At 48.6% G+C, this 15,673-nt stretch overlaps 1 protein-coding gene across 5 annotated transcripts in view; it reads right to left on the bottom strand.

Annotated features, from left to right (window-relative positions):
• CYSTM1 (cysteine rich transmembrane module containing 1) overlaps positions 1-15,673 on the bottom strand; it is a 79,570-nt gene that overhangs the window by 17,583 nt on the left and 46,314 nt on the right. The window lies entirely within an intron of this gene.

Here is a 15,673-nt window from a genome sequence, read left to right as displayed (position 1 = left end):
AGTAGCAGCGTCCTATGCAGGTAGTATTTAGCACAAGCCACGGAGACTCCCACCCTCTCCAGAGGGTCAGAGCCATGCCTGTCTGCTTCCCGGCTCCATCTGTGCTCCAGTGTCTGGCACACGTCAGGCATTCACTAAACATTTCTTAAACGTGTGAATGAAGGGGATGGCTCAGCAGCTGTCAGACCACTGTGTCCTGACGCCTCCCCTGCCCCAAGCTGACAATGAAACCCAACCCAGCACCTAACTTGAGGCTTGTCCAAAGTGGTCCAGTTTGCAGTGAGCCCTGTTCTCAGCCTGGTGTGGCAGGCACTGGCTGAAAGCTTTATGCATTATCTCCTTTAATCCTCACAACGGCTCCAGCATCGTTTCTAATTCTGGGTCACCAGCATCATTTCTAATTCTCAAACACTATCAGCAAGTGTGAACTGGCAGAACCTATTTAATTTATTTATTTATTTATTTATTTATTTATTTATTTATTTATTTAAAAAATTTTTTTTTAACGTTTATTTATTTTTGAGACAGAGAGAGACAGAGCATGAACGGGGGAGGGTCAGAGAGAGAGAGAGAGAGGGAGACATAGAATCTAAAACAGACTCCAGGCTCTGAGCTGTCAGCACAGAGCCTGTCGCGGGGCTCGAACTCAAGGACCGCGAGATCATGACCTGAGCCGAAGTCGGCCGCTTAACGGACTGAGCCACCCAGGCACCCCGGCAGAACCCCTTTTAAAGAGATAGGGGGCAGTGCATATAGTTCTGACTCATAAAATCCACACTGAGGGTTTTTCCTACAGAAATAATGTCCCAATGTTCAGATATGGGTATAGTGTGTCTGCTATATCAAAACCCCAAATTAACAATGACCTTCGTATCAATGGGACACTGATTAGCTAAATCAACACATACTGTAAGACAGAAAACTAAACAGTCTTTAAAAAGAACTAGGTAGGGGTGCCTGGGTGGCTCAATCAGTTGAGCGTCCGACTTCCCCTCAGGTCATGATTTCACAGCTCTTGAGTTCAAGCCCCGTGTCGGGCTCCGTGTTGACCGCTCAGAGTCTGGAGCCTGCTTCGGATTCTGTCTCCTCTCTCTGCCTCTCCCCCGCTCCCACTGTGTCTCTCAAAAATGAATAAACATTAAAAAAAAAAATTAAAAAGAACTAGGTAGTTCTTCCATGTTGCCAACAAATGAAGCAAGGTACATGGCATGCCTTATTTGATCTGTACGAAGAAAAGGATGCACACATATACACAAATAAGTTTCCAAAAGGATACAAGAAACTTAAAGGTCAGGATGTGGCAAGGGGTAGAGGATTTTACATCTGCATTTTACATTTTCCTTAATCCAGGAAAGTGAATCTTTGATTCCAAAGCCACACTCAAAGCTTGCTTCTGGACTGTCACTGCCGAGTCCTATTGGCAGGAGGGAGGACCTGTCCATTTTCAGCACACCTTGGACCCCTACTAGCCTCTACCACAAGTGTCTGGGGGCAGTGGGTATTGACCACCCTGGCTCCCTGGTAGCACCCACCCTAGTCCCAGACTGTCTTCCCCGTGTCACTGTTACTTAGTGCCACCCTCACCCCAACCCTGGCCAAACTCCACCTAACGTGTGCTCCCAGTTATTTTTGCTCCTCTCATAACCTGACTTTGCTCCTGTGACCCATAGCCCTCCCTATCAGTGATGTCTTCATTGCAATTCTGACTCCTCTCAGGCCTTGCTGACCCTCTCAGGGCAAACCCGGTGAGCAGCATATTCAAATCACTGCTCCCCACTCCCTCCAAGGAGCTCGGAGACCAGAGAGCACCCCCGAAACTGGTACAGTTCCTAAGGCTGAGCCCCGTGCATCAGAAACAGGCCACTGCCAAGGTTCCTCCCTCTCCACCATCACCAGCTGGTGGCATTTCAGAAATCACCAAACCCCAGCCTCTTCTCTTCCTCCATGTTGAGTTTGGGTTTAGGTTTGGGCAGATGTCAGGAGCCCACCTGAGCCCAGGCCTAGAGAAAGAGGGCACCAAGGGAGAAGGGACAGCCAGTCCCTATGTACACCCCAGAAGATTCCATGATGTTCCAAGGGGCGTCTTCAGGTCCCTTGACAACCCCCACGGCTCCGCTCTTTGCTCACTCCTGGAGGTGAACATCATGCTGTTTCTCTTCTGGCTTCCTCAGCAGAGCCCCTCCACCCACCACACCCCTGTCTGTCACACCTCAGCAGTATACCTGTCAGAAACTTCAGTGCCTACCCATCTGACCCTGAAAATAGTGCCCACCTCACCCCTTGGCCCTCTTTTGACACTGGCAACAAGGTCACTGGGCTCGTTCATCTTCCCTTTCCTGGAAACATCCCCTCCACTCTTCTGCTCTGCCTTTGGGGCCTTATAACACCCCAGATTGTTGGGACATGGGATGGACGCCACCTCAGCCAAGGTACCAGTCCACTGCTCCTAGATTCCACCCTCATCATTCCTGTCTTTGTCATCAGACTGAAGTCTGTAGAGCCCTGAGTATCCCCACGTGAAGAACACACTGTGGTCCCATTTTACAGAAGAGGGAACTGCTCAAGAGAAGTCTACGTGGTCTGTCCAAAATCAGCTAGAAGGTAGCATTCACATGTCTATTTCCTGACTCTCCTCTCACGCAGCACACACCCACTGTTCTGCACATACCTGCCCAGCATGTCGCTCCTTTGCTCAAGGAGCAAGGTTCCTCCTTCCTATAGCACTTTCTCCTTGGCTATCTGGACTGTTCACAGTCAGACTGCATGGACCCCAGGGGTGTGTATCTGCCCTTGTTCAGCAGCCCTGCAACCTAGCCTGTTGAGGGCCTCAGGTACCTTGCCTTGCTTTTGCAGACTCAACCGGCCTCACGTATCACAGCCCCTTTCAGGAGACCTTTGAATACTGTGTGAGAGGTGGGGCCAGTGCTTCCTCTCTGACTGTGGGGAAGCCACCTCTAGGCACATGCACAGTGTAAAGGGTAGTACTTGAATGACTGATAATCCAAAGAAAAGTGTTAATTCTACGTGGTGAATTTCCTCTGGGCTTCAAGCACCAAGGCCTGTATTTGGGTGGGTACAGAACTGTGGTCCCTGGAAAGCTGGGACAGGACAGCTCTGCGGTGAGGAGGCAGAAGCCCACTTAAGGTTGTACACACAGAGCAGAGAGAGGTGCCCTGAACCTCCTGCAACGCTCACTGCCGCGGTGGGCAAGCAGTACCACCTGTCCCGTGGACAGACTGCCCAGCACAGACCAGGCCATGCAGGAGCTCGATTTACTCTATGCCCCACCCTCCAACACCCAAAACAAAGCCTGCAGAGGGCACTAGCTGTGTTATCAGAAAAGTTCTGTCCCTGTCTCCCCAGCCTCCTCTCTTACAGCTGGCCTCAGCTGTTCCAACATCTCTTCCCAGGAACCTGAACCTGAGGTTCAGCAGAAGAGTGAGACAGATTGAGAGTGAGAGTGAGTATGTGTGTATAAGGCAGCAGGGTTCTCAGATTCCAGACATGGGAAGTTCAGAGAGTAGCAGAGAAGGAACCCTTCCCACCTGACACTGTCTCTCCAATTCTGGTCACAATTCCCAAAGACACCCTGTTCCAATTTAGTATTAGGCACCACAATTAGGATTTTAGAACAAAGATTTTCATATGACGTTATCCAATTGGATTTAAACTAGGCTCATCTACACATTGGCCACATAACCTTGGGCAGGTGACCGCTTCTCTTAGCCTCAGTTTCCTCTGCTGTAAAATAGGACTACATTGATAATCTACACCCCACCGACTGTTGAGAAAATCAGGAGACCAGGCACATTATAAAATACTTAGCACATTGCCTACCACATTGTAAAGCTTTCGATCAATGTTCCCTGATATTATCACTATTATTCAAGTGACCATGACCCTGCAGGCAGACCCCTCCCCTGACTTAGTGGGCCTCTTTCAGACAGGTCCACATAGGCAGAGAGAAGGGGGCTCTCACCTGACTCTGGGGAGAAGCATCAGAAAGAAACCAGAGGCCAGGGAGCAGAGTCACAGGCTGTTCTGGGAGCAAAGGACCCTAAGGCCAGCTGGCTCTTCACTGTCTGGAGGACAGGACAGGTCCAGCCCCAGGCAGGCATGTGCCCAAAGCCACTCTGAGGGAAGGGGGTGAATGAACAGAGCCAGGCCCCACTTCTAGCAGACCCATGGTGGGAGAACATAAAATGTTGGAGGGGGAAATGCCAGGAGCACAAGGCCCTGCTCTGACCCCAATTCATGTACATACATACACCCCCCCCCCCACACACACACACACTTTTCTTTTTGCCTCAAACACATGGCATCAGAGCTCAGGATCAGGGGGACATGGTCACATCTTTGGCAAGTATGACCTTGGGAAACTCCGGCAGGGCCCAGAACAGAGCAGCTTCCAAGAGCAGGGGACAGGGAGCTGGGATCCCAAGTCTGGGACAGAAGGACCTGGCCAGCATGGGAACAAACAGGACAACAGCACAGGGCCTGTAATCCAAGGGCCAGAGACACTTGTACCCTGTCAGGCTCATGCCTAGTGACAACCCACCCCCCCGACGGGAGTCCTGGGCACACTGGGCTCTGCGGCCACCCATTCCAGCAGTGAAACCCCACTGTGGGTTTCACAGGCACCTCCAGCCCTCAGGCTGTACACACAGTGACATCTGTGAATGCAGACAGCAGCCCACCTCCAGGATCTGTCTGTGCGCTCCTTGAACCAGCTCTTCCTTCTCTGTCCCTGCCCGAGGAATGGCTCGCCTGCCCCGGAGCAGAGAAGCATCCCCTTTCCTCCACGTCAGCTCCAGGAATAGCTGCCTGATTCATTACCAGGCCCCTCCCAGGGTTTAGGACGGAGACCTAACTTGAGGTTGGGTTACCGTGTGAAAGGCTCTTCTTCCACGCCCCACCCACATCTTTCTGATCCTCTGAGAAGCATCTGATCTGCTCTCTGGCAAACTTGTCCCTTCATCCTCCAGCATCTAAAGCAAAGCCAAATAAAGCAACTGTCAGGAGACTAAAACAATGGCCAGAGTACTAAGCATGTATTGATGCCTTCTCTCAACTCATCCCCAGCCCAGACTCCTCTACACTCCCTTCCTTCCTTCTTGATTTAGGCTCCAGGGCGGCTTGCTCTGACTCGGCCCTCCCCTTCACCTCTCATAACCTCAGTGTCCTCACCTGCAAAAAAGCAGGGTTGACAGCGCTATCTGTAAGCGAGGCCCCAAAGAGATGAAAATGCATTGACAACAAGATATGGCTTGATCCTCCCCCTCCTGGGCCCTGCAGCCATGTGCCAGAGCAGAGGATAACAGCCCTAAGAGCAGAAAAGTAGCAGAGAATGTTCTCCTCGCTCTCCTGCTGGGCCAGACGCATGAAGGCCAGTGCAGGGTGGATGGGAACAAGGAGCATGCAGTCTCCATTAACCTGCACCAGCAAAAGCCTCTCAGCCAAGGATAAATGGCTACAGTGCACAGAGACAGGGTCCTGGCCCCATTTTATAAGGGCTGCATGGCCCACGGTTTTATCATGTCATGGGCTCAAAGTCTACCGGGGCACTGATTCTTAACGTCCTTAACTATGCAAAAGAGCTGTGGTTGGCTCAAGTGTGGACATGGAAAATTTCTATTAAGAAATTAATAAAGAGATTAACCATATAACCATCAAGAAAAAAATTCACAACCAGCCATCTCTACTTCCTAACTGAACTGATCTGGCAGTCTGGCCTAAAGAAGTCTCATCAAGAGGTAGAGACCCATGCCAGGACCGCTGAATCCATCAAAAGCCCATTATCCCCCAGGTGTGTACACCTCACCAGTTGCCAAGGGCTGTTGGACTAGGTTTAAACTGGTACAGGGAAAACCAGTCCTTGTGGCAACCCCAAATGCCAAAGTATGTAGAAAAATATTGTACTCCCCCATGAAAAAAATTTACATGTAATTCTAATAATGTTAAATGCTGTATAAGATCTGGATGAAATAAAGACAAATTACAAGAACCAGCAGAGGTGGGAGAGAATACTGTGCCTCACAAAGCTGCCATGGGTGGAAGAAAAATGGTCTCAACAGCCTCAGTTATCAGTGGGCTCAGGGTTTCAGGTCCCCAAATGGAGCCAGATCAGAGACAAGGTCAAAAGGCCAGCCCAACTTGGGTCAGGAGGGGCAAAGTCAGAAAGAACATGCACCCCTCGAGCAAGCCAGCTCTAATAAGGACACTACCAACGTCCACCAGCAAGTGACAAGGGTGCCCCCACAATCACAAAGAAGTGGCCAACTAAGTTGGAGTTGTAATGCGCAGCAGAAGCCTATCAAATATCAAAATGAAGCTTGATGTTACAAGTGGTGCTTAAGTTGGAGTCTAAAATTAGATGGTGAGTAAAGCTAACTTTTGGTCTGTAAGCCTAGCCCTCAGTGGAGAAGGGCAATTTATCAGAAAATGACCTTCAAAGACATCTTGCTGCTTGTGCTTTAAAACTGTGACCCATAAGAACTGAAAGCATGAACTCGAACAGGTATTTATGCACCCATGTTTATAAGCAGCATATTCACAAAAGCCAGAAATGGAAGCATCCAAGTGTCCACTGACGGAGAAATGGATAAACAAAACATGGTTAATACATATGAGGAATAGTATTCAGCCTTAAAAAAAGGAAATTCTAACACATGCTATGACTAACCTTGAGGACATGATGCTAACACATATATGGCAATCACAAAAGGACAAATACTGTATGACTCCACTTACAAGAGATACCTAAAATGGACCGACTTCTAAGGCAGAGAGTAGAATGGTGATTAGGAGTGGCTGGAGACGGGCTTATTGTTCAACAGGTATAGAGTAAGTTTTCAAGAAGATGAAGTAAGTTTTGGAGATGGATGGTGGTGATGGCTGTACAATACGACTGTATTTAAGGCCAATGAACTGTATATTTAAAAATGGTTAAAACGATACATTTTATGTTCTGAGTATTTCACCATATACAAAAACCCCTACATTCTTAAAAAAAATTTTTTTTTTAATGTTTATTTATTTTGAGAGAGAGAGAACGTGCACGCAGTCAGGGGAGGGGCAAAGAGAGAATCCCAAGAAGGCTCCGCACTGCCGGCACAAGCCTAACACAGGGCTCGAACCCACAAACCACGAGATCATGACCTGAGCTGAAATCAAGCACTGGATGCCCAACCGACTGAGCCACCAGGCACTCCCCAAACCCCTACATTCTTTAATGCTTTGCTTACTCATGAGGACTCCAGGCACCTCGCCGCCCTGGGAAGGAGACACCAAGGCTGAGCTTCTCAGCAGGCAGAACTCCAAACGCGAGCGGTTCAGTAGCACTTACTCCCACAGCAGTTTCCCGCGGTTGGGTAGTGCCCACCGACCCTGGGCCCTCCGGGACCAACCTGGACCCGGCCAGCAAGAGGCACATCGTGCTCATAAAAAACCCAAGTCCGCTCTGCCTGCCATATGTCCACCCGCCTTCCTCCCTCAACACTCCCGCAGACGGCTCCAATTGTGCGGCACCACCAGAGGATGTGGCAGACACTGCTCAGTCTCCCTCCCACCTCGTGTAGCCTGCCTCTCTTTTTTCTGACACAGCCCTGCAGGGGAGTCCAGGAACAAAAGACACCGTACCCGACTCCGGGAGCTCACAGACCACTTGGAAAGAAGAGCCAGAGACCCATCTAGGAGCCACACAGGGACATGCCACACTGGGTGGGACCAATAATAAACACAACTGGCATTTGGAATCAGGACATATCCTTTCAATGAGCTACAGGGAAAGGCATGTCCATCTTATTAGTGCCCCGTCGTCATGTCTCTTTCTCTTCCACTAATGCAAGAAAATTTAAAGAAACGATGGCTACTGAGTGTCTCATCAAGAAGTGGGCGTCACTTCAGTTTGGACCCGGCTTCTGACTGAGTCATCACAGCCCGACTCTCCTTGCCCCCAAAAGATGGCAGACAAGGTGGTTAATGCACGATCTGCCATTTCATACCCTGCTAAGAAGCTGGAAAGATGCCTGGAACTAGGGAATTGCAGAAACAAAGCAAGGAGAGAGAGATCAGAAAACAGAAACTCCCAATGTCCCTGGCTCTTGAATATGACAATGACTGTTATGACTTTGAAAGCTAAAGAGAAATCAGGAAAAGTATTATTTTCCAGGTTTTCAGGCACTGGGTTACAGAAAAAATTGGAGAGGTAGTATACTAAGGGGAGCTGGCTCTTTGGAACTTGTCCAAAAGGGCAGAGATGGCCAAGGAGGTAGCTGCTGGGTTCTACCAATTAGTGTCCAGGCACAGACAGGCACAGGTTTCTCTGTTATCAGCAATGCCTGTCTGACTCACACTGAATGACGGCCTCAGGAGTTTCATTCAAATAGGACTTGCTGCATTTTGTAACAAGGTAAACACTGCCATATCGTTTTTACTGAACACAAAGTGTGTTTTTATCTTAGGTATACAGACCATAACTGGCTTCTACACGCACCAGATTCCTGTGTTACTGATTAACAGTTCTAGCAGATATATTTATGCAAAACACCCCAGGTTGTTTCTTCCCTCCACTGTCTGGATTAATTTTGCAATAGTAAAAGACTTGTGTTTTCAGCTGACTGCACCTCAGTTTCAGGCCCTGGTGAGAACAAGGTGAGTTCTCAGGTCAGGGAGAGAACCGATGACCATTCTCAATGAACATGGTGAGGTGATTCAAGGCAGACCTCACTTTATAAGGACTGTCCTGCCTCCCCAACTCCCTGCCCACCATTTCAGAGCAATAATGGTCATCCCTGTAGATCAAGAAAGAACTGTATGGGGTGCCTGGCCCCCACTAAGTCATCCACAACAATCTCTGCTGTTCTGTAACCCCACCACACAGCAACGTCAACCCAAAAGGCAATGACAAAAGGTCATCACCCACTGTGGTGAATGTGAGGCCAGAGAAAGGGAGATAGAGGTGTGGCCTTCCTTGTCTGTAGGGCTGTGACTAGAACCCTGACAGGCTGGAGACAGGTCTGGGGTTTAGGGAAACAGCTTCCTTCTGTGGTCATCTGATGAATTCTAGCTTGCTTGTCCAAAGAAGCCTGATAGAAAAAAGTCTCCAACATCATGACCAACTACCTCTCCACTGAAACCATGAGAGATATGCTAATCCTTGCTAGGAAAACCCTAAAGTGGTAAAATAAGTGGGCTTAGCCTTGGAGGCAGAGTGGCCATGTAGGGAGCCGCCAATGTATCAGGAATGACAGAAGGCATCTGACCACTCCCCATCCACCGAACAGAGTTCAGCGGCCCAAAGCAGTGTGCTTATTTACAGCACCACCAGTGTGGAGAAGAGGAGGCTTCTCAGCAAACTCTGGAGGTCCAGCACACTCAAGCCAGTACAATCATCACTGGCAGGAGGACCCCTCCTCAGGTCACAGCACAAGCAGACCCAAGTGACTGCTCCTGGGCCTAGCAGCTCGCCAAGGAACACTGGAGAGAGGAGGGGGGGGGGGGCCTTACAGTTGGATATCCTGGGATCCACTCTGGGTGCCACCTGGAGGGCGTGATCACCTCTCCTGAGCTCAGGCTCCTCATCTACAAAATGGGGATAATGACAGTACCTATTCCTTCACTGTGTTCTTCAGTAACTTAATGAATTAATCCACATAGGCCAGGGCCTAGTGTACAGCAGGTACTCAGTATATGCTAGCTGCTATTATTCCTCCCAAGACAAGAGACCTGAAGGTTGGAAGGCAGGGCTCCCTAATTGCTGAGCACCTGGCAGCAACATGGGCCCAGTGTAAAGCTGGTAGGGAGATCCTACAGTCAGTTTCCACTTTATAGGAGCAACCAAGATCTTTCTGAAGAATAAACACAGGACTCAGAAATGGGGTAAAAGAAGCATCTATTTCCCGCTGGTACTGCCCAAGCTGAACTGCTTGTGGACACCAGGCTGCTGGGCAATAACTGAGAAAGGCGGGGGCAGTGTCTCCTAATGATGTTCGCAAGCACACGGCCTTGGTACTTACCCATCCTTGCCCTTGTCGGCAGGATGGAGCTGGTGACCACCCAGAACCCTCTACCACTACCTGCCTTCTCCCATGCCTGACCAGGGGAGTGGCCAGGTATTCTTTTTCAACCTCCAGGAGGAACCCTGGTGACCCTTAGCTCCTGATTCCACCTGGATAAAAATACTGAAGACTCCCTAGGGGTGCCCGGGTGGCTCAGTTAGGCACCTGACTTGGGCTCAAGTCATGATCTTACCGCTTGTGAGTTCGAGTCCCGTGTCAGGCTCTGTGCTGAAAGCTCAGAGCCTGGAGCCTGCTTCCAGTTTTGTGTCTCCCTCTCTCTCTGCCCCTTTCCCACTCATGCTCTGTCTCTTTCGCTCAAAAATAAACAAATGTTAAAAAAAATTTTTTTTAATAAAATTTAAAAAAAAACTACTGAAGACTCCCAATGTTACTTGCAGCTCTATTTTCCTAGCCTAGCCCAAGGCACTCAGGAGTCCTGGCATATAGGAGATATGGAACAAACCAATGAATGAATGAACAAATGAACCAACAATTTGCCTTACACATTATACCTTGGCTGGAAAAACCGTTTCCAGCCTGTCTTGCAAGCAAGCTGCAGGTTTGGGCTTAGCTATTCTCTGAAGCAACAGCAAAGCAGGACTAAGAAAAAATATGAAGATCCTATCAGTTTTAAGCTCTAAAGGAAGGGGGTCACTCCCTCTTCTATCAGCTCAAACCCTTCAAGAGACCTCATTCAGCCCAAACTTTCTTGCAGTGGCTGAGAGAGCAGTCTCTGGTATGGGAACCAGCACTTTATCCCACAGGGGACTGAGCTGACCAGGGGGAGACCTTGGGAGTCAAGCGAGTCAAGGGAGCTCAGGGTCCAGAGGCTGGTTAGGCTAGGGAGAACGGGCCCCATGGAAGACACCTTCTCCTGAGAGGCCTCTGGAGAGCCTTTACTTCAGATGTACATGCCCAGGGCATCCTGCCCATAGCCTTGAGGAACGCATAGTTACCTGTGGCTGCCCAAGGGTACTCGGACAGGGCTTTTTTTTTGGGGGGGGGGGGTTGGGGGTACTGACCCTTCATAAACTACGCATGATACACATCCCACCCAAAAGCAAAAATCCATTTTTACCTATTAAGAACTCAAATACAATCTTGTACTCTCTCTAAAATCCTTCAGATTGTCCTCCAGACAACCAAATGGAGTCATTTCAAGGGTAAATGGAAAAGCTCAGAGGGAACCAAAACACTACTGAAAAAAAAAAGTCTACTGGCCATTTTTCCCCATCTTGCCCTACAGAAAGCACAACTGAAAGGCATTGAGGGGTACCTGGGTGGCTAGGTTGGTTGAGTGTCCGACTTTGGCTCAGATCATGATCTCACAGTTCATGAGTCTAAGTCCTGCATTGGGCTTGCTGCTGTCAACACAGAGCCCGATTAGGTCTGTCCCCCTCTCTCTGCCCCTCCCCTGCTCTCTCTTTCTCTCTCAAAAATAAACAACATTAAAAAAAATTATAGAAAGGCACTGAAAACATTCCCAGGCTACTCCCAATTTATGGTCTTTAAGCAGGCACGTCCTTGAGAAGAGGGGCAGATGCCTGGAACCCCAAGGAGAAAGCTCTGTCCACATCACCCCGCCCCCACCAAGTACATCCCTAAAATCCCTAGAAGGAGACTGTGTGCGCCTGCACATGTGGGTGGGGGTGAGGGCGCGTAGAGTGGGGAGAAGGCTCTAGTTTCTTCTCCAAGCTGCAGAAAGCCTTTTAATTCTAAGGGCGCCCTGAGGAAGTGTGCCACCTTCCCGTTCAGGATCTCAGCCTGGACACACAAGTCACCTTTGATCAAATGAGGAAAAAGGCCCTGAGCCTCGCGGTGGGAAGAGGAGGGGAACGGTACTGGCCTCTCAAAACCCAAAGAGCTGCAGCCCTGATGGCACACATCAGCAAGCTTCCTGCTGTAAGGTGATGAGCCTTTCCACAAGAGTCCAGAGCAAAGTGCATGTTTCCTGGAAGAGGGGAGCCAGGCAAGTGTGAACAGAAGACCAAGGCAGCCTACAGATACGGTCAGCACCCATTCACTGGTCTGTCTCTGTGGGTCTGTCAGCCGCCCCAAACTGTCGGCTCAGCTCAAACAGCAGGGGAGCAGGGTCCTCTCCACTGCTGTACCCACCATAGGCCAGCTCCTGCAGACACACGTTCACCAGATTCGGGGGGTAGGCTTGCTACACCTGGCATGGTCCATTCAAATAAAACGCAACCCCCTTACCCTCTCTGTGGCTCTGTTTCCTCACCTGAAAATGAGACAATAGAACCCATCTCTTAGAACTGTTAGGAAGAGTATATGATTAACTCCTTGAAAAGCAGTAAGCACAGTGCCAGGCACAAAGTAAATGGACAATAAATTATAGCTGTTATGTTATGAACTAAATAAAAGGCAAAAAGGAAAAGAAAAGCAATCTAAGTTAGAGTTTTACACTGTTTTGAGATTTTTCATAACAACAGTAACTCGCGCTGGGGGCACACTCCCGTGTGAAGTCAGCAGTGCGAGACTGACGTCTAAAATGGAGCCCTCGATGACAAGTGACCACCACTCCTTAACGTGCATAGTCTACAGGGCCAAGATGCAGCAGAGGATATATAGGACCTAAGGAATTGAAAATGAGACTAACATACTAAGTGAATTTCAAAAAGGGCTGCATTAAAAAAAACTAAACACGGCGCAAAAGATTCACACCAAAATGTTAACTCCTATCTCTGGGTAGCAAAATTAGCATATTATTTACTTTCTGTAAGTAAGAGCTATCTCTGTAATTTAAAAAGGTATTTTCAAAACAAGGCCATGTTTCTGTGAGAGAATGGCAATATAACCCAGGAGCAGCAGCTTGCAGTGGGGCAGATGCCTTAGTCGGGGTGTGGGAAAAGCCATTCTCCTGGGCCCCAATCATTGTGGATGTGGTCACCACAACAGTGTTAGTGGCTGTTGGGCTGAGCCCTCATCCAACGATGTGGACACTGAGCCTCATCTTCACTGTTAGCATTTTCATTATAATCATCCTATGCCGTGTCCTGCTTTTTAGAGCACCTCAACTCTGGGGAGCCACAATATAAGCAGAATATAGATTTTCCCCCCTATGGCTAACCACAGTGACCACTGGAAAGCAGGCGCCAGGTATGTGCAGGCACCGTGCCACCCGCTGGGGGTGCAGGTAGCACCCTGGAGCCAGCCTCTCCAGCACAGCAAATGCCTGCTACTACTTGGAGGGTATGAATGTTCTAGGGAAAGACTCCTGCCACTGTAGGTGACCCCACGCTCACGGGAAAGTCCCAACACCAGGGTCTTGGCTCCAATCCTAGGGACTGACCGGCTCTGTCCCACCTGCACCTTCCAATTTCCCTAGATGCCTTTTACCCAAAGCAGTCTTCCGGCTTTTTTTTTGTCCACCAAACCAATTTTTTCATGGTTATATCAATGTAACTTTAAAAAGCTTCTGTGAGAGGTGAAGGGAATGTATAGGTCCCATGTGAAGACTAGGTAAAAGGAGTATTAGAGCAGAAAACCGAGGCCACACCAGGGAGGAAAGGGGCAGAGAACAATGAAGCAAACTGGTCTGGGAGTAGGTAAGACTCCCAACATCTTCTGTCTCCCCAGGCCAGCCAGGTGCGACCAACCGGCCTGCTGTCAGCAGGCACTGAGCACATCCCGCCAGGCAACTCAGTAAACTGGATCTGCAAAAAGCAGTTTCCTTTTTATACTCCAATACCCCTGAGTGCTGGGCAGGCCAATGTTTTTGAAAAGGCAGAATAGAGTGTTTTGCAGAAAGTATGTGACCAAAACAGAACGCATCTCTCAATCCAAGAAAACAGAAAAACCTGAGGCCATCTTGAGGGGCCTATGGTTCCCACGTCTTTGTGACCAGACTGTCTTCACACGATGCCCAGGTCCATGACACCTACAGCAGTTCTTAGAGGGACTTTGTTAAAGCACTGGGCCTTGCTGAGCAGATCTGCCAAATTAAAGCCTGAAGTCACGATTTTGTGAAACAAGAGTCAAATTCGGTACCAAGAGCCCGGCACATTCACTCAAGGCCAATCTCACGTGCTTTTGTGAAAAGAACGGAATAGAGTTGCAGTTGAGTGTCCCCAGAAAGAACACGTCTCACCCGTAGAGCCCAATTCCTGTACCACTCCTCACCAGCAGCTATTGCTAATTTTGAAGTATTCTAAGGATATTCTCTAATGGAATGCAAAAGAGCATAAAAGTTAAGAACATGGTGTGAAATCAAGCAGACCTGGGTTCATTCAGTTCATGGCTCAATGCGTTACTTTATGACTTTAGGCAAGTTATTTCCTCTTTCTGAATCTCAGTCTCCTCATCTTTAAAATGGGAAACCACCAAGACTGCTTAGGGATTAAATGAGATAATGTTGACAGACCACCTGAAGAATAAGATCTAATCAGAAATATTTAACATTTGGGGCGCCTGGGTGGCTCAGTCGGTTAAGCGTCCGACTTCAGCTCAGGTCATGATCTCACAGCTTGTGAGTTCCAGCCCTGCTCGGACTCTGTGCTGACAGGTCAGAGCCTGGAGCCTGCTTCTGATTCTGTGTCTCGCTCTCTCTCTCTCTGCTCCACCCCCACTTGCACTCTGTCTCTGTTCTCAACAATAAACGTTAAAAAGAATTTTAAAAGAAAGAAAGAAAGAAAGAAAGAAAGAAAGAAAGAAAGAAAGAAAGAAAGAAAGAATTCACATTGATTGTGCCTGACACAAGGGAAAAAGGAAGATGAAGGTAGAAAATTTTTTTCCTCATTCATGGGAGGCCACGTGACACAGGGAAGCACTGGGTCGGCTATCTGGGGGCCCAGGGGCAACTTACCGTAACTTTAAGACTCTGGCTCCACATCTGTAAACTCCAGGATAACTACTCAGCCTGAAGGACTACTTTGAGAACTGAAGCCAAGTCCACAAAGCTCTCAGCCCAGCATCAAGCACCTCACTAGGTACCCAGTAAATGGTAGCTGCGGAGGGGCATGGGCCTTGGGGTTGGATTGGGTTTTGAATCCCAGCTCCACCACTTCCTAGCTGCGCGACCATGAAAAAGTTAAGTTAGCCTTTTTTTTATGCTTCAGATTCTTCATCTAGATGATGGGGATAGATAAGACCTATCTCAGAGGGGTGTTCCGAGGACTGAATGAATTAATATATAAAAGCGCCTGACACATAGCAACCACTGAAGTATTAGCTCTGTTCTTTAGCTAGCTATTTAATAATTAACAATTAACAGTAAATATTTAAACATTTGGACCACTAGGCGCACCTGGGGTGTCTCAGTCAGTTAGGCTTCCGACTTGGGCTCGGGTCAGGGTCTCACAGTTTGTGATTCTCAATCTCGTGACGGGCTCTGTGCTGACAGCTCGGAGCCTGGAGCCTGCTTCAGATTCTGTGTCTCCCTCTCTCTCTGCCCTTACCCCACTTGTACTTGGTCTCTCTCTCTCTCTTAAAAGTAAACATTACAAAAAAAGCCACTTATAAATTTGGACCACTAGACTCAAGCTCTTATTGTTCAGCTGTTTTTTTTGTTTTTGTTTTTGTTTTTTTAAGATTTTGTTTTTAAGTAATCTCTACACCCAACGTGGGGCTCGAACTGACAACTCCGAGATCAAGAGTCAAAT

Source organism: Panthera tigris, chromosome A1, assembly GCF_018350195.1.
Source record: "Panthera tigris isolate Pti1 chromosome A1, P.tigris_Pti1_mat1.1, whole genome shotgun sequence".
Taxonomy (NCBI): Eukaryota; Metazoa; Chordata; class Mammalia; order Carnivora; family Felidae; genus Panthera; species Panthera tigris.
The sequence above is the reverse complement of the archived record's forward strand: the minus strand, read 5'-3'. Positions and strand labels throughout refer to the sequence as shown.